A 25433-nucleotide genomic window follows, 5' to 3' on the forward strand; every position below is an offset into this window, starting at 1 on the left:
TCCTAACACTGCCCATCCTGACTCCCCGTTTCCCATCCGCACCTGAGCAGTCTGAGACATGTACAGGTTGCGGATTAGCCTCCTTTCCCTCCAACCTATTCCTATTTTCTGCAATATACTCATTAGTTTTTCCCAATTCACTCTATCAAACGCTTTTTCGAAATCTACGAAACAGGCAAATACCTCCTGGTTGTGTTCTATATTCCTCTCGATTGATAATCTCATTACTGCAATGGCATCACGCGTACCTCTCCCGTTCCTAAACCCAAACAGATCATCCCCTAAGTAATCATTTGCCCTACTCTCTATCCTTTGTTTTTGATCCTGTGAACAACTTTAGCTGCGTGGGATATCAAACTAATCATCCTGTAGTCCTCACATGACGTGGCCTTTGCCTTTTTCGGAATAGGAATTAACACTGATCTCACAAAGTCTTCCGGCCAGATTCCTTCCTCATAAATACTACGAATCAGCACATATAGCCTCTTCCTCCCACATTTTCCTAAGCATTTTAAAAGTTCCGCGGCAATTTTATCCACTTCCACGGCCTAATGTAGTTTCATCTCTTAAAGCCCTTTCTATCTCATCGTCAAGTATGCCTGGACCTAAGCTGTCTTCCTCTACGTCATTTTCTTTTTCAATGTCTAACTTTGTTGGTCTAAGTTCTTTACTATACAGTTTTTATACATATTCCTTCCATCTCTCTTGGATCTTTACTGTGTCAACTATTATCTTACCCGCCTTATCTTTAACTGTAGGGCGATCGGGATTGGTGCGGGGGCTAACGTACTGGCTTCCCCACAGAGGGCTGGGGTTCAAATCCCGGTGGTGTTGAATATTTTTCAGAGGTATCTCGATTCCTATTCGAGGTGCTTTGTCGGAGGGCACTTTGAGTGAGTACGACGTCCGTCGGATGGGACGTTAAGCTGCGGACCCCTTGGCGCCTTTCGTTAAGAGTAGGCTATTGCCGACGCCAGGTTTCTCTCCAACCTTCATCTTTTCCTGTCCATCCCCTATGGCGCAAATGACCTCAGCAGTCGGTCGCCTCCCTTAAATACTACTACTACTCTAACTGTTAGCATAGATCTTCCCTTCTTACTTCCCGATAGTTATATAACCTTGTTTTAGAGTTTATTTATTATTATTGTTAATTTATTATTTAATTCTTTGTACTTCATTTTGCCGAACTCTGTGTTTAAATTCTTCCATGTTCTCCGCTCATCCATCTTTGTAATCATCTCATCCATAATCCACGGTTTCCTGGTCCATTTTCCGATAACGGTTCCAATAGTGTCTTTTGCGGCTTTCGATAACCCTTTCTTGATACTTTCCCATTTTTCTTCGATAATATTTAGCTCTTTACCATCCTTCTTGATCTCTTCTACCGCCTGTTGGTACTCCTTCCTTTTCAATCCATCTAATGCTTCTACATTCCATTTTCTAACCCGCCACCCCAACCTTATCTTTATGAAACGTACGCCATATTTCATAGCAACTAAATTGTGTACTACCTTTTGTCTGCCTCCTAACCTTCGACCCATCTGGCATGGATGACCCAACTGGAGCAATTATCATTACTCCTACCAGCACAGCTCTAGGGGTCATCGCAACGCGCAAGCCCTTCCACCAAGTCAAGATTGTAGCCCATGGCAGGGTGTTTATATATATATATATATATATATATATATATATATATAGCCGTGTCTAAATGCTATATATATATATATATGCATGGATATATAATTAAAGGTTAATAATTGTTTAATTACTTCAATCGCAAAGGCAACAATTTAAAGTAGGGCACAATCTAAAAAAAGGATACCATAAAAAGCAACTTGCAGAGAGAATCCAATTAAACAAGGAAGGAGCGAAATTCTGTCGTAATAGAATAGGCATCTTAATTATTTCACCGGCTGACTCAGAGTTTTCGCTTCGCGACCTTCGCTTTCGATGATTTGTCATTGTCAGTGACGCAAACTTAACCAGAAGTGGCCACACCGACGGAGATGCCAGGGGGATAGAATATGTTTCAAAGAGTCACTCGACGATGTTGGTGGTGAAGAAGAGGGTAAGGGGGAAAGGATTACGATTTGTGGAAGAGGTGGGCGTAAAAGTTTTCTTGCTTCATTTTCTTCAGCCCTAGGAGACGTACCCGGGAAAGCAGTTAGGAGGTGGAAGGAATGGGGCCGAGAGAGAAGAGGTTAAAAGGAAATGAGAGAGACCTGAATTATAAGGTGGATGGTGAGGGCATAGTGCCACACCACATCGGCCTCCACCTGGTTTGTCTTTCTCGGACGCGAGATGGGGGTCGTAAATTCCAAGCGAGGAGAGAAAGAGTGAGTGAGACGGGGAATGGATAGGGCGAGAGAGAGAGGGAAAGAATGGATGGGCGAAATGAACAGAGACACGAATAGGATAGAAGAGAGCCTCAAGGGGAACGGCGAATGAAAAGGAACTGCGACGCGTAGCGAGAATAAACTAGGAGTCCTGTGATTCGATTCGTCCTGGTTGCGAAGTGAAATACACTCGAAGCGTTAAATAAAACCCTGGGTGGTAACTTCTCTCTCTGGAACAAAACTCTTAAATTTTAAAATCTCCTTGGGTGAATCTGGTTATTTTCAGCCTCAGAGGTGGGTTTGTTGAGGGAAAAGATTTATATAGTTACAATCCGAAAATAAGTTATTGAGGTTCCATGCAACGCCTATGATATTGTAACACATTAAAAAAAGATACAGCTCACACCATCCATCATCTACAAATGATTTTGCAATATGCTACAATCTTTCAGGGTGAGAATAAGTCAAAGTGCGACTAAAGATACATACTTACAAGTACTGTAAAAATGAACAACTGAATGAATTCTTTCACCAAGCGACATTATTCATCATTCAACAGATGTATTGTACTAATCATGACGAATGAAATACAACGGTCAGTTAGTTACCAGGATATTATTTCGGTTTCGATCCGAAGTGTGCACGGATCCGGTTGCTTTTCGCCCTCGAGTCTCATTCTGCGCATACCTCATCCGACTTTTACTCCTCGAATGAAACTATTACAAATTAACTAATATTCACTTTCACTGCCCTCCGATGAAAATACCTGACACTGTCACGTGAGGTGAGCTGAAGTGAGCTCACCTCAATCGTTCCATTCCATTAATACACTCACTCATACCTTCCCCCTCCTATCTCTGTCGACCTTCTGTCGCTTAACCAGCTACTCCTTTAACCCCTTATATCATACGTTTCCTTCCGTCACGTTTTCCATCTAAATTATTTACCACTTACACACTGTTACCCGCAGATAGTGAGGATTCTTAGGGTTAAAACGTTAAATACGAAGGTTACTGAACGAGGCGTTTTCGGGATATTTGAAGAGAAATATTTCATTGAACAACAAAGGAAGAATGGTATAGCGACGATTACGGGTATTAGAATCAGACTAGATTTTTGCACTCCCTTTGGTCTTAAAACAATTAAACCAAATAGTTAAATAAATAAACGTTTATGCACCTACAGGTATATTTAAAATGAAGGGCAAAAGAACAGGGATAAAATAGGAGGAGATAGTCGTAATATTACTTGTGCTATTCTATTTGAATCTCAGTCCTCAAAATAAACTCGAAATAATTTATGAGGGTAAAAAGACACTTAAATTTTCCACAATAAAGATTTAATATTCCACGACCATAGTTTCGATGCTGCGCATCATCATCAGGTGAAATCAAAATAATTTACTTCATAGCAATGCATTATCCATTATCTAAACGGAATTTGAAGACCAACTATGATCAACTGATTACCTGGAGGTATTGTGTGAAATACTTGGGCTAAACACGGACACTGCTACGGAAAGGAGAGAAGTTAGCGAATAGTCCTCATGCACCATATTTGATGAACTCTTTTTTCAGAGCGTTTATGATAAATGTGCGCAAAATATATCCGAATCTCTACCGATCACTTATAATGACCAATGCCCATAATTATTAATTCATGTTGTACCAACCAAAGGTCGTCACAAATGGAGTTACGAGTAATACAGTTAACGCTCACTCGGGTGTATCCAAAGGGAGTCTCATCAATCACCTTTCTGAATCTTTAATTAAATAGTCGTACCGTGGATTTTAATAATACAATGATATGAGTGCTCTGGTTAAAAGATAACTTTGGCGTGCACTGACAATGAAATAGTGGAGAGAGATTCACTATAACGAAGAAGTGAACCATCAGCAATTGGCTTCAGTTTCAAATCGAACCCGTTGAAATATACAGATGTAACAGTTACAGCTGGTATTGTTGTTAGAACAAACCTTGAGGCAATGGAGTTTTGAAAATTTCATAGAGTTTATTAAAAAGATTCAAAAAACAAAAATATTTTCTGCAGAGAAATATAACAAAAATAAAATGATGTTTGCAAAATCGTTGCTATATAAACATATATTTTTTTAGCATTATTCCACAGCTCTGATTGAAAGTGACAATGATCTGGATCTCTGGATGACCCTAATTCATATGAAACGGATGCATCTATCTGAATTCAATCCACTCGAATTTTTCCAATGTTCGAACTCTTTTTAATACCTGTTTGATGTTCACTGCAAAAATCCACTGTCATTTCCTTTCACCTGAGACACTTCAGTGTCCAATTCAGTCACTCAATGCACACGGATGCAGCAAGAACGTCATTTACACAGTTACCTACAATCATCCCCATCATTTAATAAACATCACGTTTCAGTTCAAATGTTTACCTGCAATAATGGACAGTGGACAGACAACCATCACGGGTCGTGAAACATACATCTACCGCGACAGATGAATTACAGCAGTTTTTTCTTCATTCGAGCGAACTGGGAACGAACGTGCTGGGATCCGGCGGGATTTTTTTTTTTCACTTCTCCCACCATAATAGTGACGTACCCCGCCCGTCATTTATATCCCATCCTCATCCGGCCATCCCAATCCCTGCCCATTTAAAGCTCATCCCTCCGGCTACCTTTCACTCGCGACCCAACTCCCACATTTCTCTGCCTGCATCATCAACCGTCCAAACAACGCCACGGAGATACCGTTTATCTTCCCTTTCTCCCCGAAGATGGATTCTTTCGGCCATCTGTCGATTTGCTTCCTTCCCTAGTCCCCGGGCAAGGTCACCCGCCAGCAGGAACGAGAAGAAAAACCTGCGGGCACGCGCGGAATAACAAAATAAATACGAGTTAGAAGGAGGGAGGCGAGAAGGTGGTGTCTAGGAAAGGTAAACTTAGACGTGCACTTCCTCCAAGCCGGGCCAAGGTCTCCCCGCCAGCCAGCCTGCGTAATCAACGAGCTCTTTCAAAACGGTGGGCGAATCGTTTCTCTCGGTCGTTGCGAACCATTTCCCACTCAGGAGAGCCACAAATCACAGATCCTTGGCTTGCATCCTGGTTCACACTCGATAAACCGAGCAATTCATTCGCGTTCTTTCGCTCGTCCTTTCTCCACCCCGCTCTCCCGCATTTTTTCAATCCAAACTTCTCTTGCTTGTTTCAGAATTTTTTTTTTTTCGTTTCCGCAAAGTTCAATTATGTGGCTTGTGCAGCTTGGCTTTCCAACGATATATACCTAGTATATTACCTAGCAAAAATTCATCTATAACATCTAAAATATGTCCAATAGTAGAAATTTATAATTTGGCGACAGCTAATAATTGTTATATTTTATGTCTCAGTTAAGCACATTTTCGTCCCTAAATACCAGGAGAACAAAGTTCCGAGTCCACGGTTGAATTAATAAGAACGAGTAATTATGTGATAATAGTTGTAATTTCATTGTAATTTTAAGTTTATAATCTACTTAAGGTCTAAATAAATACACAAAAATAGACGGTAGATGCTTAATGAAAAAGGTTTGAATAGCAATTTTTGTGATCTGTGAATCACAAAATGAGCTGTGTTATTTTCACAAAATACAAAAATAATTTTTGCCCAGAATTTATAGTAAAACACGATCATGAAAGTTTCCTATCCTCCCGGTTTATCCACTTTTCCTCGCAATCCTAAGAAAATCAACAGAAGCTAAATAAAGCTTTTATAATTCTTTTAGTATAAATAAAACAGTTTCTGGCGTGACTGGTGGAAAATCTTCATATTGACATTGAAAAATAAACAACTTGGCTTTTCCACATTGAAAATTTTCATTTACGAATTACATTCCTAGGTTTCGTTATGGTAAACTCAGAAGATGTTATATCATAACAAAACCTAAGTCATAAATAAAACATTCTATGTGGAAAAGCTAAGTTGTTTATTTTTCAATTTCTTTTAGTATATTTGTGTTCATAATTAAATTTGATACATCTTAACAATCGGTAGCAAAACAATATTTTAAATTCCAAGAAACTGAGGGAGCTGCCGAAAGAGTAACTTTTAACAGAGTTATCCGTTAAGTGTTCATTAAAATGCCGCAATTTCATAGCGTTAAAATCATTCACCTTTTATTCTATACACACACGCAAATAGAGTTATTAAAATCCTCACGCTATAGATTAGCGGAATAATTTTGGAGTAGGAACATAAAGTTATCACTAATCATTATTTTACCTTCTGAAGGTCGATTAAATAGACCCGAAGAAGAGAATTCTTTGAAACATTTTCTAAGAGAATTTGTTATTTTCTGAATTTCCTCAATTTAATAGAATTTTTCTCCTTGCCACATAAAATGTACGTGTTTCTATATCTGAACAATGGCAAGTAAAACTCATTAGTCTGAAAAAAAGTCATAGAAAGTCTTAAAAATTAAAGTTAGTTATTCAATGCATATAGCTTAACGGCTGTGAAAGACGTAGAGACCCATTTGGGATTCAAATAAAATTATACGAGCCAGGAGAGCTTTACTTATTTTATGACCACGTTTGTTTCCTGTCTAAGAATAGAGGATTTTGATGCGATATTTTCGTCGACTCACGGTGTGTATTGGACGACGTCTATTCAGAAAATTTCTGATTTTTAATTTTTAACGCAGTTCTAACTCTTTACTGAAACATTACTGGATGGGTAATTTTATTTCACTACTGAGCAATCAGCACTTTCTTACAATAGAAATGCAAATAAAATATATCAAGAGAATACTTTTAGATATTTTTAACGGAAATTTGTCCAGTGCAAGAACAACAACATTATAAATGTATGCCATACTCGTGATATGTCCTGAGTCAAATTCACCAGAGGACTTGTATAATACCTTTGAATAGCCTAAAAAACATGCAAGAACAAGGTACTTCACGCAACGTAGCTACCAAGTAACATTTAATTCGATCAAGTATCAAGACAAAAAATTGACGTTATAGAATACAAATAAATCGGACTTAAAAGTCACCTATTAGTCATCGCTAAAAGCAAAGGCTTTGCAGCGTGTGGACACATAAGTCATTATTGAGTGTTGATGAATAGATTCCATCAACTCCTGAAAGTTATTTCTCCATTCCTTGAGTTGGACGAATTAGATTGTAAGGAAAAGAAATAAAATATATTCATAGCAGGAAAACCTGCCAGCAATCCAAATGTCTGCAACAGAAGAAAGTCAATGGTGATTTCCATGTCGTCATACCTAAGGATGATATTTAAAAGGTTGAGTGAGCACAAAGTTGGAGATTTTCGAAGTGCAATAAGACTGAAAAATTTGTCACCTACAGTAAACACCAAGTCAAAACCAGTAGAAGTACAGGAAGTCTTTCTCACGCCTAGAAACTTTTACTCTGCGGAAAATCGTATTGATTTGACTTTGAATTTCTCTATAAACTTGGTTGATTTATGTTTTAGTTAAAAAATATGGCAAAGGTATCTGAGAGTTTCCTCGTCAGAGTTAAATGATAAATTGCAGTTTAAAAAATGATATTACTCCAATATTGGGCCAAAGGTAACCAGAATCCAAATTTAAATCCTTCTTAGGCAATAACAAGATCTATTAATTTTCGAGAAAAGTTAATTAGAGAAGTGGAAATGAATAATTATTTCTCAGCTCAGACTGTCTTTAGAACCAAATAAAACATTATTCAAAGAGTTTTATATATTAATCAAAGTTCGGAGATCATATTGATATATGTTATCAGATAAGGACCTAGATTTAAACCTTAATTTTCACAAAGTTACAAAAATTTTCAAAATGATTTCATAAAGAGAAAAACAATAATTGTAATTTTACAATGGTGTACCTACCTTATGATAGTTACTTTTGGCAAATGATTGGAGAAAACGAGGAGAAAAAACATAAATTCTTCCTCGCAATAAAAAAAGACGCACAGCGAAAGCGGTAATTCAATAACCATGCACAGTGTAAAACATAGGATTGAATAAGGGTTAACAGAACGTATCAATAGTGAAGCAGTGTTTCGTTTAAGAAGACAAATCCGTACAAAACCAACCTTTGTGTAAACCTTTTCCCTTGGAAGAATGAAGAATCTAAAAGAAATTCCTACTTCGCTCCTGGGAGACGGCAACGTCGGCGGCGATTCCCTGAAAAATAAATAAAACCAAAGATTAGAGGGGATCTAAAAAAAAAAGATCAGTTCTACGTTGTGCTCAGCTCTTCTACTGAAATCAGGAACGTTTTAATGGAATTCTTTCGTAATACCTGGAGACGAATAAACCCAATGCCAATCAATCAATCAGATAAATACTTATGAGATAGAAACCAAACGGTCTGCGTTTTTGAAGCGAGATTATAAGAGTATTCTGGAAATAATTCTCTCACAACTTCTGAGATTATCTCCACCAATGTTGATTACAGAGGCCTTGATCTGATACGCTAATGAAAGTTTTCCGCACAGATCAACAGGGAAATTATTTAGTGAATTGTATTACTTTAAATTACATGAGAGATTAAAATAGGCACTTAGGTGACTCCTTTTAACTACGACCATTAGGGAATGCATTGAAAATTTGAACTCTACCTTTTGATTCATGTTTGTCTAGATGGGTTTCTAGCATAATTAAAAACCTTATACAAAGTCCATATATCTCATTAAAGTGCATATGTAGATTAATGTTCCTTCCCAAAGTCCTATCGATGAAATTAATTACCACATAAATACGAATTGAAAAAAAACTTTTGGCCAAGCATATAAATTACTTTTTAATCCTTAAAAATTAATTACTTGTTATCAATAACTATAATGAATTTAAGATATCCAGGTGCAATCTCACTGAACGCAGGTAGAAAAAAAGTATCATTTCACACACTCTGGCTGCAAATGACTCATTTCCATCTTCAGCGGAATATTTAGCACAGAAGTAACTTCAATAGCAGTAATTTTGAATGATGTTACAAAATGTACCCTTATTGAAATCCCATCATGATGAAACTATTAAAAACTGCAATTAAGAACATGTTTCCTCAAATTTAATTTGCATTTCCTCAGAATTAACGACAATTACTGCAAATTATAAAGCAAAAAATCAGAATCCTAATTATTTTCCTAGGAAACAAAACTCCTATGGTCCATTTGAAAGCTCGATGAAATTAATCATTTACGTTTTACGTCATTTCAGTATATAGTCTCTGAAATAAATTGCGTAATCACATCACGCTTTAAGGTTATATTTTCAAACGAATAAACTGTACCCAGGACCTTGTCCACCTATTCATCTCAATCTGAATTTGTTGAGGAAAATCGCAGCTACCCACCGCACCCATGATTGGTCACCTCATAGAATCCTTTTCGCCGAGGTGGGAGTCTTCACCGGGCAGTCAGAGCGACAGTTTCTTCCCGGCGTAAAACCCTTGCAAAGCCACTGTGATCGCTTGATTTATGACGCGGGTTAGGTTACTTCCTTTTACGCTCGGACCGATCAAAATTCTGATAACCTCGTGCAAGCAGTACGAATTGGGAAACGTGTACCAGCAGGCATTTAATCCGACTTTGTGCTCCGTCGGGGACAACTTTTATTCTCCGAGGGCGTGAACGTGCACTTGATGCCGTTCCTGAAATCGATCCCACCAACACTTCCTCCCCCCCCCTCGCTCAAATCCCTTCCTCCCTCTCTCCTTCCTTCGCTTTCCCCACCCCCTTCCTCCTTCATGGGGGTTTGGGTGGGTGATAGCAGGTGGGTTGAGGGAATTTATCACCCGCTCTCCCACCCTCCTCACTCATTTTCTTCCCTCTATCCCACCTCCTACCATCTGTGGCTGGGAGTGAGGTTCGGGGAAAGATCGAAATGGCGGAGGAAATTTGAAGGAGAAAGATAAAAGTCCGGAAGGAAAGAAGATGAAAATGTGAGAAACAGACGCGACGGGATTAGGAATGAGTGAACATCAGCATCGTGCCCTGCGGCCAGTGACAAAGAAGTGTGGCAGGGGATGCTGACAAATCTCTCATGTGTTTATAAATTAAAGCGATGGATTCGTAAAATCAATGGGCAGACATAATCAACATAATTATGCGGAGATTTTTCCGCTGATCAACCCTATAGGCTTGGGATTTACTGTGGTCTAGAAATGTGCGATAGAGAAAAGAGAAGTTAAATCAATTGGGTTTGAGCCCGTTGTTTGGAGAACTGACATTTTCTAATGCGTTTGGAGTAAACTCCGCGAGCGAGGTTTGTACCCGTCAAAGATTATTAGTCTTCTCTAACTATTTGAGTCTGGAGAGAATCGCATCCTATGTTCTCCAGCAGCCCTGTCACACTTTTTTCTTCTCGTAACAAGTTTTGACAAATCCAGGGATTCTTCTATAAACTTTATCCAAGTCAATAAATCAGATCTTTCTCCGATATGTCGTTTTTTTCTGATTTCCAATGTATCCATCAAACATGTATCTTATGAGTGACATAACAGCAATTAATATATTGATTTACATACATTAAATGACAATAAAAAATATGAATAAAAAAATCCTTTCTCAATAGCATCAAAATTGCAATTCACTGTCGTAGAGACTACATGAAACAAGGGTCCTCTATTATGTGAAATGAAAGAAACTATTTTAGAGAAATATAGGGCCAGGTACATGAAATAAAGCATTTTTAAGGAATAATATAAAACAATAGAAAATGAAGCGCTGTGCGTAAACTGTAAAAAGTTTTTTTTTATTCAGAAGAAAAATATTTTTAATTGAAATTTTTAATATTACAGTTCTACAGACATTTGATATTACAGATACAACGGCGATTTACAAATAATTGTACCGGTCCCTCAAATATTAGCTTGTCAATGGCTTGGCTTGCCCATTGATGATAATGTACTTGTGTGCAACATAGAAAAGGGCTTTTTCAAGCTGGACAAGCAAATTTTACAAAAAAACAAATGACATAGATTACTTATAATGCAATAATCAATGAAAGTTTTAATAAAAAAAATGGTAAAATACAAAACATTATAGATTTAACAATTAAGTAGAGTGAATATAAAAAAACCATAAACACAGTATTCAACCAGGTCGGTTTAGTAGGTGATGGTAGAGTTCACCCAGTACTAAGCCCGACGGCGTGTGAAATTTCACACAACAGGGTAGGGGGGCCAGTTCCTTTCCCTGTGCCGGTTATGGTTTCCCAGGAAAATCACATAGCTTGGGTGGAGCTGCAGGTGCCCAGAGTGCCTTACCCGGGAATCGAACCCGAGACCCTCCGGTCAGCAGTCCAATGCTCTACCCACTGTACTACCACGACCCACAGAGTGAATATAGCACATTGAATTTCTGCAACACTATTATGTATCAGTAGCCTCCATAAAAAAATTCGTACATATATTTCCTTTTACTTATGATAATTTATAACGTATGGAAAATCACATGAAAAATCAGGTGCAATTCACTTTTGCGAAAATATCAATCTCAGTCGGAATCTCCGGTTTGTATAATAAATGTAAAACGACTCCATTTTTTATGTGAAAATCGTGTTAACAGTATTGATTAGTTTTTCACCGAAGGTAAGTGCAATTACTGTAAACGTGAATGAATACTTTTCGTCGACAATGTTCCAAAACGTGATTTAGTCACAACTTCAGAAAAGTTCTATTTAACTTAAGATTACGATCGCATTCATTTTAACGATTTGTGGACAATGCTTTTATAATTTGTGAAGCCTCGGCTAAACTGAAATTTGGCTTTCTCTGTTTGGCATCAGAGCAGCGAAATTATTCTCCCGGATAGCAAGAATCTATGAAAGTAACAAATTGGTTGATATAACGAAACGATTATATTTTTTTTACTCAGATCCATCTCTAAAGTCGGTGAGTGTGAGGTAGAGAGAGCGTGGCGCAATGTTTTTTATTATACCGTCACCGGAGCGAGAACAATAAGAGAGAAAGGGGTTACTTCCTAAAATGTTCCTGCTCCTTTACGCGTCAGGGCGCTTTCTCTGGAAATAGGCCGGAGGAAAGAATTACGTCACCTTCCTCAGTTTCCACACCTCCGAGAAGCCACGATGTCGGGAAGAAATTCGAAGTGAGGTAAAAAAAAGACAGAATAATTTGGAAGAAAGGAGACCTTTTTCCATACCATTCTCTTCTCTTTAGATATGGACCCGTGAAAAGACTGAGAGGACAAAGAGATTGGGAGTATTTTTTCTCGTGCGTCGGGATGACAAACTCAAGTATATTTATTTATATTTTGCAGCCAATTGGCGAGGGAGCTTTCATAGTAGACGGTGTAGAAGCAGTTATGCAACGATGACTCTTAGCTGTTGGCCAATATTTCATTACCAAGGTGTGGAACTAATACTATTATATTGTGCCCCTTATATCTCTTGACGAGATGAGAAAAATTATTTTCGTTTGGATGGAAAACGTCTTTATGTTTCGGTACTCAAGTGAAACGTCACCAAGGCACTCACAGTGACCAACTTTCTCGTCATCTCATTCTCTCATAGCTCCCCATTACATATTACATCAGTAAATGATAAATTATATAAGAGGTTGGGAATATACCTATACAGAAATATAATCATTCTTGAAAACTCTAAAACAACAAGGACGTCGAAATCACTTACGGTCTTCCCTATCTCGCCATTTATTACGTTTAATATCTCATGGAACATTTAACATACGCTGACAAGCCAATACTACTTAGAGAGTCTTGCCATTACTATTACTAACTACATAAAATGACAAATAAATCTGATAGAAATATTTCACAGAAGTTTATTTAATAGAGTAAAAAGACCTAAAAATAGAAATAAAATATCAAAAATAGGAGGCAGAAGATTGAGAGCCAAAAAAATTCCAAATAAAAAACGCAGCGGAGTATTGCCGAGAAAACCAAGCAATCAACTTATTGGATTGATGTGAAACATTAAATTAGCGTTTGAATCGTACCTTGGAACCAGCAGCATCAAAAAAAGCATTGAACGGAATGCATTCTGTTTTACAACACTCATTAGTAAACCATCATATTATAAATTTCTGATGTGGAGTTTTCCAAAACACCAAGGTTTATATAATTTCATCGATTATTTTTCATTATTTTCAATTCAAATAGCCCGTGAAATTCTACTTATATCAAGGTGGGGAGAGTTTTCGTTCTGTATTCCTTTACATACCTGAAATATGCTGAAAACTTGAAAAAAAACATGACAGTTCTTTTCACTGACGAATAAAATAGCAAGGGATCAGTTGAATTTAATGAAAATACACGAACAAGTATGGAGTGCGCCAGCTCAGTCGAGCTCAAAGTTGATGGTGAATTCTCAACGATATGTGTTTGATGTGAAAAACACTAAAGCATAAAAGTATACGGAGGAAACGAAGGAGATTATCATCCTCAAAGAAATCGAGGGAAATAGAAAGATAGCATCGACACAAGACTTTGACATAAAAAGAGTAAGGAAAAGAAAAAAACACTCACCTCAGAAACTACGATGCCTACCGAGGATCCCGTCGGACGACGAGGCGTTAGAGGAGGCAAGCTAGCCCCTGGGAGGGTCCGGCCGTGTGCGTCGACCTCGACCCTCGAATCCTGCTCTACGGCGTCTTGCCGAGTGGCCCGGTGGCGCCTCTTCTTTCTCCTTTACTTTTTATATCCGCCAAATCAAAAGGGACGAAACAGGACCGAAGACTTCCGGTGACTCGCCAGGATGATGTGCTTCTCCTCTGGGGGTCGAGACTGGAAGATAGAATTGCCATTGCATGAGATTCGTTATTTCGAGGCATCACGAGTGCATGCAAGCGTCAGAAGCTGTTGGTATTTGAGCCAGAAATTACGTAATAATGAAGAAGTGTCCATAAGAGGTATATACGGTTTTTCGCCAGTGATGCTTAGGGAGCTCATATTTTGCTGTAATCGCGGAATGAACAAGAGGAGAACGATCATTGACATACGTATTAGCTTCGAAGGCTGTTAATGATTTCTCTTATTTTTACCACATGGTTTATTATTCCAGCGTAGGTCAGGTTCATAACAATAATTTCCTCGAAGTGAAAGAGGTAGCTATTGAGCCCAAGCCCAACTTGGCAACTATCAAGCCCATTCTTGGCAGGGCTCCTATTTCACTTCTAGACAACAGTCCTACCACAATTAACTATCTTCTGAAAAAATTGGGCATGAGTAATTACAGGGGATCTCTCTGGGGTGATGATGACTTTGTAAGTCGTGCCTAACAAAATATATTTGGAAGAACTAAGTATTTTCTTTTCCGATATGAATCGCTTCCACAAAGTGACGTCCCAAACCATTCTACTCTCTGGGCATTATTTACTTCCATAATTACATATTTATCCAATCAGTCTCAAATACTTACTTATTTTCTAAATATCAGCCCAAGTGATATCAAAGTCCCTTATGCCTTAACTTTGCAAAGAAGTTTCCTTATATCCAGTCAAATGTAGCCCAGAGTATTTTTATGTTTTGGTGATCTTTAATAAAATTCTTAAAATATTCTTGAATTTAACATATATTGAATTATATTTTAAATTTCACAATATCATGAGTTTATTATATCGTTAACATGAATTCAGAGTTTAAAATCTTGTCATGAAGTGAGGAATGATTTAATACAGGTGCCCTGATGGACATTTATCAGATCCCCACCAAACCAAACCGCCATTATAAACCCGAAGGTTCAACAGGGTTCCCGAACAATCACTGAGCTCACTGAGGCGTTGCTCGGAATCGAACTCGGGCCCTACAGTGAGTAGATAATCATTCTACTTTCTACCATATTCTCACTTCACCAAACTTACCAATGAGGTCAAATAAATTGATCTTTCATTGCAATTAATGACTAATATTTATCTACTACTTATATTAATAAGGATTTAATTTGAAGAAATTAAAAATAAGGACGTTAATTTAAGCACTAATACCTTATATTTATTTCCTAACAAATTTAATAAGTTTTAATATGATTATATAATTAAATAAAATATGATGATATAATTAAAGTTGGTCATAAACCCATCTTTCATGGATTCATTCTTGAAAATTTCATGCATTAACTGGTAATCGAAGCTTGGTAAAACTGGCAGTGAATCTTAGCGATATGATTTGTTGTCGCGCTTCCCTACAGTTTAGGAACGACTGATATATTGGACATGGACCTAAAATTTACTCAAGACTTAGTATGACTCAAACTACACCACCATGTCTTTTCCGCCTACACGTATTTTCCGGATTTGTGGAATTAACGTGGATGCTTCTTTTCAAAAATCGACGAAGTTGACAATTAAAGGAATACATTAAAAGTTTTCTGCTAACGAGAAATCCCTTTTTTCGCCGCCACAGTTGGCGCCATCATTGTCATCTCATTAAACGTGGCACACTTGACAGCTGTCGTCCGAATAGTTAATTAGGTGTAAAGGAGATTATATAAGACACACTTTCCCGGAAGGATGCATCTGCTCCCAGAATATGGTTTCACTTAATGCTGGCGCCACGAATGGGGTTAAGTGGAAATTTCCCGAGCGTTTTCAGTAATCAGAGAGAAAGGAATACACAGATGCGCAGCATTGCAAAACTTAAAAGTGCAGGACTTGAAAGAAGGAACGAGGACCAATATATGTCCCCTTTTTTCTCCTTAAAACTCAATGTTTAACGAGGTGCACCAGAGTATGAATGAGTTCTTTATTCCAACGGTGGAATATCATATTGGTTAAAAACACAAAAAAGTTGGTATTTCCACACGAAAATCTTTATTACGCGACTCAGGTTTTGTTGCTGTGCAACGTTTTGGAATAAATGAAAGAGATGAGTGAGTAACCTGAGTCCAGTGATAAAGATTTTTAAGTGGGATAAAAAAAAGTTTTGAGTTTTTCTGAATCATGAAGTATTTCCAAAAAGTCACGCCGGAAACAATTTCCTTGAACGTGTTATATTTTAATGAGGCATCATTGGTACTCCCATAATGTCCTGGGCATATTGTACTCTGCTTTTTCAAAATCCTTGCATAATTTGGTGAACCTAAAATTAATTATTTTGAATGCAATACATTACGAATCAAGTGAAATTGCACAGGGATTCTCCAATAAAGAATCGCTAATTGGCAAAAAAATTCTGTAAAGGTTTTGGGGATTCACCATCAATCACTCTTGAAATAGTCTTTAAAATATTTTATTACCCAAACGTAAGTAATACAATTTTTCCAAAGAAGACCTCCTCCCATAATTTCATATATTCTAAATTATCCATATTATTCTAATTTCCCGTTTCCATTACTACCAGTGAATGATATTAATTTTGGGTATATGTTAAACTTTGGTTATGTCAAACCGTTTTTTAGCCAGTAAAAGCTCTTCATACGTGTAATGTCATTTTATTTACTGCAATATAATATCATGCGAACAAAACTGTTTTGCCTATGAAAGTCATAGGAGCGGTCGACCTGTTATTCACATTAATACTAAACCAAAAAAGTAGCTATTTATGGACCGTAACAGAGTAAGGCTAAATCATTTCCTATGATTCCGAAATATATAAAACAGTATACAATACACCACAATTTAAAGCTAAGTTGGACGACTTTATACTATAAGACCCGTTGTATTCTGTCAATAAACCTAATGAATTTTGTTAGGGAAACCTCGTATTTTAAGTAATTATTCCGTTGCCACAGTGTTTTACTTTTGCTAGTTGTTTGTGCTATACAGGCTACTAAATTAGCCTTATTTCAAGTATTTTATATTTTATTTCTCATTACTTCATCAATAGAATGAGTAAATTTTGTAATTCTGATGATGTCTATAATGCAACTATGACTTGAAATAAACATAGTTACTCCTATCATCATTATTAACCAAATTTTAATAGTGAATGAGTTCCCAAGTAGTCCCATTATGAACGGTAGAACTCCAAATTAGTCCTACACGAGTGTAAAGTATTTTAACAGTATTTAGTCCCGGTTTTATAATGTCCCTTAATCTCATTCATTAGCTAATGAGAAGGTTAACGTAGATAGGGAAACTACCGAAACATTAAAAATAAAAAGAAATGAGATCACTTATTACTGGATGTGGACATTATTAACTTAATAATACTGTTAGTCAGACATTGAGCTGTTTTACGGTTGATTTTGAACTTAAATAGGCATTAGAAAACTGCGTTTTGACCTTGATCGGAGGTTAAAGTTAACCTTTAGATTAACGAGAAATTGTAAAACCGGGGATAGAGATTATACATAAATAAGGGTCATTTAGTATGAAAACAGTGTTTCTTAATCAGTTGGCTTAATTGGGTAGCAAATTGAATCATTAAACAAAACATGAAATTCAATGGAATCTAAACTGCCAGTGCTTTTTTACGTTCAGCCAAACATAACATTATAACTTAAACAGAGAAAAGAATGCGTAGTATTTAAAAGTTTTTTTGCAAAAGGGAAAAAAATGCCTTTCATGCAGAAGACCTATATGCAAACTATACAGAGTCAGTACACACAGGCAGATATATATATATATATATATATATATATATATATATATATATATATATATATATATATATGCATATATATATACACACACAACCCACATACATGTATATACATATATATATATATATGTATATATTACATAATCTACATATATATATCTTACAGAATCTATATATATATATATATATAAATCTATATTTATAAATATCTATATTTATATATATATATCTATATATATATATATATATATATAAATCTATATATCTATATAAATATATAAATATAAATAAATAAATAAATAAATATATATATATATATATATATATATAGGTATTTAGAGTAATTAAAAGAATCACTTAGTTACGGAATTTTAAATTGCGGACTTAAATTCATCACGGAAAGAATGTCGTATTTACATCATTCCTGCCTCCATTCCCTTTCAGAAGAATTCATGCGTAAACAATTCTTTATGTGCTTTACCACTTCATGATATCAGTTTATGCAAAAAGCGCTATTACAGATACAAATTATGCATAAATATTTGCTGAAGGGCTCCATGTATATGTTAGGACTGCCAGCAGAAAGCAAGCACTCATGATGCGAGTGCTATAAATTACTGCTATAACGACTTTTTGGTCATTGAAAATCCCTAAGGTTCATTCAAACTATGAAAAGATTAATGAAATAATAAAATTAACCTCATGTAATGATCAAGTAGACAGCCTAAATTACAAGCGAAAAATTGACGGACAACTATTGACTTAAAATTGGAATGTGGTACCAAAAAATGACTCAATTTAGCAAAATTTGTAATATGAGAATGTCTGTTTTTGACACAAAAGCAATTTCTCTTACCATAATATTTAAAAGTTTTTTAAGGCTATTATCATCGGGAAGCATATTTGTACTGAATCCACTTCTAAAAATCTAACTAATCTAATCTTTTTAACTTATCTAATCTTTTTAACTTATCTAATCTTTTTAACTAATCTAATCTTTTTTCAAGTTTAACATTTGAATCAATGTAGTATCTAGGGAAATATATTTAAAATGTGAAATATGTTCATTTAGAAAATTAATGAACCTAATTAGATTTAAAAGAATATTCATGGAGACATGTTAAGAAGAAAAATTGTTGGAAATGGGCGACAAAATACATTTTTACATAACTTTAAAAATAATTGCTACGCGTACTTAATTCTAAATTCCAAAGAAATATGATGAGGAAGTTGAAAATTCTTCGAAAGAAAAACTATTTATGACTGTTTCATAAATATATTAAAGCAATAAAATAAGTAAGAAGGTCATTAGAAAGTATCTTTTATGACAATTTCTTATTATATTCAGATAATTCAATTAAAACAAAAATAAAGTATTCAACATATGTAGCCGAAGATGACTCACTGACTAAAAGGGAACTCATATAATAGCATTAATATAAATACAGGATGTTCATTTAGAGTAGAGAGGAAAATTTTCGGAATTAACCCAGATTTACGGATGGGTCGACACTCTAAATATGGTCATTTTTAATTTAATAATTCCGAAAATAATAAGACTAGATAGAAAAAGGAACGCGTGGAATTGAAAAGATATTGTCCTTGAAGAGAATGGACGAGAAAATTTGCTGAATTTGTGAAGATTTGTTGAATATTACATTACATTTTTGCTTAGATTTTTGCTTTAATGCGGCCATTGCATACATTAAGCGTCTACTAAGATTAATGTAGCTTTTGCACCTAAGTAATGGTGGCTCATAGTTACACAAATTAATTTGATTTATTTAAAATTTAAACATACATGTATACGTAAAATACCCATCGACATGTTAACATTCGTCAATGAATGTCATAGTTTCCAAATTTCCTGAAAAGAGATTTAAATTCAGTGAGATGCTAATCTATTCGAATAGACGACCTATAATTTAATAAAAAAACATATGAAATAAGCATGAATGTAGCCCATTCAGGAAAAAGCCACAGCCCTCACTGATAGTTGCACATGCATATTGGAAATGAGTTTTTTTAAACTATATCATTTTGCAAAAGTGTAAATATCACGTAAGAATCACCTGCTCAGGACCTAATTAGCTAAAATTTACGGCATATTCCACTGTCATTATAAATTAAATTATAGTGAACGATAGTACATCCAAACGAATATCTGGGATCCATAAAAGGTTGCTTTAGGCTAAATGAAGTACATTATTTGTCTCCTCCATCAAATATCGCCACAAATTGGTTTTAATGAAAGAGGAATTTATTAGTTTGTTTATTAATTTAACATTAATTTATAACCATAATGCAACCTAAGTCATTACTGTCGATTTTCCAACATACTTTTGTCTTAGCAAAATTAATTTTAAAAAGATTTGATCTGAAGTAACAAATAGAGGGGTTATTCTGTAAAACATAAAAGAACGAATTTAATTTGGTACATTAGATCCATTAAATTCATTTCAACAGTTAGATTTTAACCAACTTATCATTAATGTTGCAATGTTGCAATGTTTTCTTTCAAAATGGTAACTACTAACAAAGTGAAATCCCTTTAGAGCTACATAAAAAAACATTTTTCAGATGAAAAAAACCTCATCTATCTAATATATCAACGGCACAACGCGCAAAAAAACTATTACGTTAACTAAAATTAAGGAAACTCATTTATAGATAAAAGATGGATAAAATGATCAAGTAAAGACACAGTCATGCGCATCGGTCGGTTCGTACAAAGAGCAAGAGCGTTCATATACAGACATAAGAGATTTCTTCCGTTTCTACGAAATGGGGTAAAAAGAAACTGGGTAACTAGCCCACGGACGCCGTCGAAATTATAACCTCGCCTCATTGTTGACGAGATTAGGGATACAACCGCGAACACGGTATAAAAACGTTAAAAATATTTTTTTGCCAAATTTCATGCAGCACCTAGGTGTCAAGCGTGAGTAATGGATGCTTTATACGCCACGTTCGAGGTCAGTCAGTTACGACCCAGTTACTAACTTTTTAATTCAGCTTCAGTGGTAGCGATCGATTGGCGGAACGACGAGATAAAGGAGGAGGAAGTAACACGAGAGAGAAAGATTTCTGATCTGCTAACAGGAATAGGATAGTGTATGTGGAATTACTTGCATGCACAACTTAGCCTCCCCGCCGTTTCTTTCAGCATTATTATTATTTTAGTTAAGGTTGGTCTTGGGTGGACACAATCTATGCGATTGTACAACAATACATTTACTAATCACTCATGACAAAAAACTCAACCTGACAACGGACACTGCAATAAGTGCCTCTTCAATCCCGCATACTTCCTTCTTCCCTTCATTTCGTCTAACAACCTTATTACTTCCCCTCCCTCGTTTGCCTAACGTCCTCCCCGGGATCGTATTCTTCAGCATTCCATTCCCAATCATAACGCTTGGGATCCATCTTTCCTGCCTTAGACTTCTCCCAACAATCTTCTCTCCTCCACCATCATGGCTAGCACTTCCTCGTTCGTTTTCCTTTTTGCCCATTTCAGGTTTCCCATTCATCTCCAAACCTCGATTTTAAAATCCTCAAATTTAAACGTATCATCTTGCTTCAATAGCCATGTATCCAAGTCGTACAAAACCAAAATCCAAATCAAAGTTTTCACCAAAATGTTCCTAACACCCTTCCTCAACGTCATCAATTCCCTCCACCTTGTGAAAGCTTCTTCCCCTAATGCAATACTACTCCTTTCGGGATAGGCATATTCAACAAAAGTATGGTTTGCAGGCTGTCATAAAATTCAATTTCTTGTACTTATTCCTCCATTCTTACTCTAAAATACTTTTCCACCCCTGTCATGAGCATACACTACTCCCTCCGCGCTCTTTATTTCACGCATTCTTGTCATTGAAAAAAACGGATGTAATTGTAATAATTTAGGAAGATGAAACAAATATATTGATAATTTGAACGCTTAATTAATAATATAAGTGATATTTTAAGCATTGGCAGAAGTTGGAGGAATAGCGACATATATAAAATGACGTAAATCTTGGGTAAAAGAAATCTACGGGTTCGTATGAAAATAAAGGGATGTGAAATAAAGTAGGGAAAAACAATTAATGAAAAATATTAATATCAGGTAATAATGAAAAAAAAACATTCATTTGGGTGTGTGAAACAAAGTGACCCACGCGATGCTGAAACATGCACACACAACGTGTTTACGGCTAATTTCTCCTGGCGGCAGTGACTCGTCACTCGTGTTTAATGCGCGGTAAAACAAAAAATATAAATACGTTGAAAAAAAAACAATCTCCCTCAGTTGGGTTTGAAATCCACACGTGTCTCAATCACTCACACACCAACGTAGTTAACGGAGAGAAAAAACCCAGGCAGTGACCCACCAAGCATACTCACAAACAGTAAAAATAAACTTAAAAAAAACCACAGGCACTCCCCATGTTTGTGAAACACAGTAAGCAACGCGAGTGTTAGACACGCATGCACACGCACGTTCACCTCTGGGTTAACGGGCAATTTCTTCCCTTGGCATTGACCCGCTTCTGGTACTTAATATACAGTGAAATTAAAAATTAAATCACCTAAAAATGCGGAAACTCTCTCCTGGGAAACAAACAAACCCAAGTCAGGCATGCCCAAAACAGCCACCCACTCACATTGGTCATATAAACGGTTCTTTTTATCATTTCTGCTTATTTATTCAAGCCTCTTGAATTTATTTTCAGCCAACTTTTCAATTTCCGTTCAACCTTTTCCTGCACCCCTAGGGATTTTTTTGTGCATGAACGACCGCAGGAACTGTCTTAATTAATTTAAGTGAATCGTATTCCATAACGAAAGAACATGTAGGTTACCTTTGTTTTTAAACAATATTCATAGAAATAAAAATAACTCTGCCGCTCCTTTGTAGTTATAAAAAATTCACATTAAGAAGCAACAGGAACTGAAGAATGTTACCTGAGAGAGAATCTTTGGTGAGGGTAAAAAGAGTCAGGGATAAAATAGGTATTTCGAATGACAAGAAGGGAATTGGAAATATTAGGAGATAATTTTATTGTGTTCTACGCTTTTAATATGCAGAAGTGCGGCACAAGTATAGGTAAATGATTTCATCCTATTAAAATATTAATGAAAATTTATTTTATCAATAATACGATCGAAGAAATCCCCTAGATTAAAGCTGCGAATAAACACGTAAAATGTTACTGGAATTTAGGTCCAAAATTGATAATCTAAAATTCCTAAGTATTTTACCATCTGCAATTTTACACAGAGCCCAATGCTTGAAATATTTCTAAGAATTCAAATTTCAGCAGCGGTAAGAACCGTATTTAGTGTTCTATGGGTATGGCAGGACCGCACTCTTTTCACCCTAATTGAATGTACATAACCACCCCTGCCATTCACTGCCTAAAAAACTACTAAGAGTTGTGAAAATGATCAAAAGGGCTTAAAAATGACGCCATCAAGCATCGAAACGTTTCGTTAATAAATAGAAAAAATATTTTTATTTGCAAATTCATTCTCAAAGGAAACATTTTTACCATCTCTCGCGTAATAATATTCATGTTTTTTCGCCAAATGAAAGGACTTTCTCATTTCCAACTCGGCAACTGTTGATATTTGGTTTGCATTCAGCCACTGTTTGGAAACATTATCACCCAAAATAGTCATCAAAGAATGTTTGTAAAAGTTTCTTCCAATTAAACAAGCCTTTGGGAATTTATAATTCAAAGTTTTGTGGTATTATAGAAATATTGTGCCTTTTTATACATGCCTTAAAGTCAGCCTGAATTTCATAGTTATTGAACAAATAAAAGTTTTTTTATGCATCCAAATTATTATTTTATGCAACAACATTTCTGCAGAGAAGATGGGAAAATGAAGTTAGCCTATTTAGATGTCTCAGCTTAGTATGAGTCTACCGATTAGAGGCATCCTCCAATCAGTATAATTTTCAAGTAATTTGAAACCTAAAAACTCTCAGCTTTACATACGTAAAGAAGTAGGTTTTGAGTAATAGCATTAACCCAAAGGGTTACCCATGCAACGCCTTTAAAAGTCGGAGGATTTCATCTTTTTGGCCAAGAAAACTCTTTTAACATTTCCAGGGGATATTATTTTACTGTTCCCACATGGATGCACGAAAAATATGAAGATGCTCTGTTACATACAGTTAGTTCACGAGAATAAATTTAGGCGACGCGAAATATTTTTCGAAAATTTCATGTATTTTTATGTCATAGTTAGAAATTATTAACAGATCAAATTCTAGATGTCTTGTTTTCATTATGCAAATCTATCAATAACTTCTTCGATATTGACCTCAATGTGCCTACGGCTGTATGGCAGTGCAAGACTGGAATGCCAATTTTGGACTAGGCGGTGTATGGGTCACGTTTTGGTTACTTATGCTGGTAAGACTGTCATTATGGTCAGGGTATAGAGGTGGTGTGATCTTACAAGGAGATTGTCATGGTATAGATTGAGGTTATCGGATTGAGAATAAAATAAGACGGACAGAGAGGATGGCATTCAAGCACGCGGTCATTCCAAAATATGGTCCGAAATAAGGAGCGGTACCTAAATACTCGTGAGTAAAACACTCTTCAACAACTGCCTATTAGGTCAGGAGTTCGAAGGCAAAATGCAATGATTTCAAAGCACTCAAATCATTTTCCTTGACCGCGAATGACCCGCTCAAAGAGAATTTTACGATGATAAAAATATGTATTTTTGTATTTTACGATCATGTAAAAACCAATGCCAGGGATGTGGGTAAAAAAATTAAGAGCATTAACACCACAATATGAATACTTATGAGAATAAAAATTAATTCATCTTGTTATTTACTTTGGTTCTAAATGCATATCTCGTATTAAGTTTTATAAAAGAATGATGAATTTGCCCAAATCCAGTATCTTCCATTCAGAAATGAATTTTAGTTCCTTGGCCCATTCTAACTCTCCATTCACTATCTGCAACTGTACATTTGGAGATATTTACAGCTTCCGGATAAACATTTGAAACATACTCTGTCGAACGCCTTCTCAAAATTCACGAAGCATAAGATAATTGGCTGGTTACACTCTTTATGTTCCTCTCTACTAGTGCCTTCGTTATTGTTATAGCATCACGTGCTCCAACCTCCTTTCTAACCGCAAGCTGATCTTCTCCAAAATATCGCTCCATCCTTTTGTTAATGATACTTAGTAATACCTTTCCCGCGTGTTAAATCAATCTTGCAGTACTATAGTATTTACATTCTACCGCTTTTCCCTTTTTTACAATGGCTTCACCGATGACATAACAAAGACTTCCAGCCTATTCCCTCTCTCATAAATGTGACGAATGACCCCATAAAATCTCTCCCCCCCAAGCTTACTTTCTGAATCCTTGAGTAGCCGTACAGGGGTGACATCTCATTTAATTAGTTTTAATGTTTCCTCTATCTAGAAGTCAAGTATTTCTGGTCCTTTGCTACCGTAAACAACGCCATATTCCTTTTCTTGATCCAAACTATCGGGATTATTAAATAGAAACTACCTGGTTTCCTGGCCTAGTATATTGCTATGGCATTTTAAAAATTAATTTAATATTGTAGTGTG

At 36.0% G+C, this 25433-nt stretch overlaps 1 protein-coding gene across 1 annotated transcript in view; it reads right to left on the reverse strand.

Annotated features, from left to right (window-relative positions):
* Positions 1–25433, reverse strand: part of LOC139690688 (uncharacterized) — a 521571-nt gene that overhangs the window by 218954 nt on the left and 277184 nt on the right. Inside the window, exons 4-5 of the mRNA XM_071588191.1 lie at positions 13816–14073; positions 8401–8491 (exon numbers count right to left, since the gene is read on the reverse strand). The gene's annotated coding sequence lies outside the window, so the exon portion shown is untranslated. The remainder of the gene's footprint in view (positions 1–8400; positions 8492–13815; positions 14074–25433) is intronic.

The sequence above is a fragment of the Hetaerina americana genome, unplaced genomic scaffold (assembly GCF_022747635.1).
Source record: "Hetaerina americana unplaced genomic scaffold, ioHetAmer1.1.p SCAF_3, whole genome shotgun sequence".
NCBI classification, from domain to species: Eukaryota; Metazoa; Arthropoda; class Insecta; order Odonata; family Calopterygidae; genus Hetaerina; species Hetaerina americana.